Raw genomic sequence first — 2,379 nt, 5'->3', positions numbered from 1 at the left:
CATCAGGAAGCATATATGGAAGTATTACTTCCCAACATGGTCAGCACTTCCTTTGGTCTGGCACTGGAAAATTATATTAACTTGTACCATTGGTCAATGGAATCCTATTCAGACTTCTGGGAAGAGTCCTGGAAATTCAATGGCATTGTCTTGTCAAGCACATATAAAGAGGTTGTGGGCATATCAAAAGGTATTGAGGATGTACCTGAGTAGTTTAAAGGTAGTCACCTGAACTATGCTGGAAACCTGCTGCAACACAAGGAGAATGGTTGGGTCTCCCTTTATGTTGCAAGGGGAGACAAGGAGGAAATCACAAAGGTGACTCTTGAAGAGGTAAAGCAAAAAAGTGTCTCTGTTTGCTGCAGCAATGAAGAAAATGGCCATGGAAATATATAATTAGGTAGCTGGTTATATGCCCAAATGTGCACATGCTGTGGAGGCCATGCTGGCTGCCACCAGTATCGATGCCATTCAAAACTTCACTCCTCAGACTTTTGTGTGAATCATGTTATAGTACAATTTTCCCCAAACCAGCTGAATCTCATCATTTCTGTGGGGGCAGTGGTAAACAATGCAAAGTATATAGCCACATGGAAAGCTGAAGCAGGTAGAGAAGGGACAACCAGACTTGAAAAAGTTGTTAGTGGCACCTTACATCACCACCAGGGGGAACATAGACATTTCCAAGATTCCAAAGATCAATTTCTGGATGACTTTTTTTGAAATCAGGACAGGAGAACAAGCATCCCACCTGGATTTTGAGAAGCTACCTTTCAACCATCCTCTCTTGATAATTCATTGGGCAAAATGAGTGCTCCCAAGTACCTGGTGAATTTGGTCATGACACCCTCCTCCAGGACCTGACGGAGCACATGCTTCATGACATGACTTGCAGTAACATAGTCCTGCATTGCACTACAATTGACTGTATGGCGTGGAATTGGCTGATGACTGTGGTGTCCACAGATATGTCCTTTGTTTCTATGATGTCTCCTCCAGGCTCCCCAACCCAGTGTGCTGTGGGACTTTGATGGATAAGCAACACCATTCTAGGGAACAGGGCCAATTGGCTGTTGATACTGAAAGAGAAGGGTATGAAACCACTGGAAAAATTATCTCCAGGTATTTCCTATATTCCATCCACTGGCTTGCTGCTGAGAACCCAAATCTACAAGTACATCTAAGATACATTAAGAGAAGCATCCTCCAGGGCTCCATCTCAGATGGGACTGACCTCATCTCATGCTTCCTGGGTCATGATTCTCGTGTTCCCGTGTACAACGGAGACATTCAGGTATGGAACCTGGGCATGGTGGTGGAACCCTGGAACAAGGAAGGAAAGGTATTCTGGAGACAGACAGGTGAATGGGTGGGCACCAAGCTGATTCCCTGCCAGTCCACATATTTATGGAAAGGCAAGAATGTGAAAAAGTACAGAACAACATACTTAGATATCTAAGTTCCTTGTGTCTGGGTGCCCAGTGATTACTACAGGATCAACCCCAAGACAGGGGGACATCACCAAGCTTGGCTGCTGTGACAGCACACTCAACCCGAACCAAGTGTGACTCTGCAGCTTGGAAATTTATAACATTGTGGAAACTTTCAAGGAGTTGATGGACAGCCTGTGTGGGTGCCAGTGCAACAAGGACAGGGGGAGAAGGTGTTCCTCTTCCTGAAGATGGCTTCTGGGCCTGCATTCAGCCCTGCCCAGGTAAAGAGCATCTACAACATCATCAACAACCTCATCCTAGAAGGGGGTGGACAGAGTGTCATCTCCTTGGTGTGGAGGTTGTGCTACACCTGGGATTTCAGGAGCTCCTGAGGGTGGTACCTGAAGAGAAAGACAGAATCCAGGCTCTGCTAAGGTTTCAGAGCTCAGGGAGTGGTCCTTAAAGGCTTGCCCAGGAGCAGGGAACATTTTGAGTTCAAGACAGCAGGATAACAGGGTCTCCTGTGTCGCACATTCTTGATCTCTGTAATTCTTATTATCCCCACATAGCATGTGCTGGGGCTATTTTTGCCTCTGAACACACAATGATTCTGTGGTCATTAGGAAAGTAAGAAGAAAATGGATTCATTTCATTGACCCCATAAAGAATAGACAAAGTTTAGAGCATCAGACCTCTGCATTTTGGTGCATAAGTAAGAGTAGAAGACAATAGTTGAGCTGGTTTGGTCCCACACAGATGTAATGGGGGAATTATGTGCCAGACATGGACATGGAGGGCAATTGCTAGAGATGGGAGCTCTTGGAGGCATGGGTATTACACTCAACTTTTCTGCAGTGATAACCACTCTTGCTAGGCTGAAACTTCTGAAGCTGGACACTAGGTACCAATCATCATGGTAACACATAATGTTTCCACAGCTCTTCCT

At 45.4% G+C, this 2,379-nt stretch overlaps 1 pseudogene; it reads left to right on the top strand.

Annotated features, from left to right (window-relative positions):
- The first annotated feature begins 1,094 nt into the window (after window positions 1-1,094).
- Window positions 1,095-1,825, top strand: LOC143673202 (acetoacetyl-CoA synthetase pseudogene; annotated as a pseudogene).
- The last annotated feature ends 554 nt before the right edge of the window (window positions 1,826-2,379 follow it).

Source organism: Tamandua tetradactyla, unplaced genomic scaffold, assembly GCF_023851605.1.
Source record: "Tamandua tetradactyla isolate mTamTet1 unplaced genomic scaffold, mTamTet1.pri scaffold_188_ctg1, whole genome shotgun sequence".
NCBI lineage: Eukaryota > Metazoa > Chordata > Mammalia > Pilosa > Myrmecophagidae > Tamandua > Tamandua tetradactyla.
This window is presented reverse-complemented; position numbering and strand designations above follow the sequence as displayed.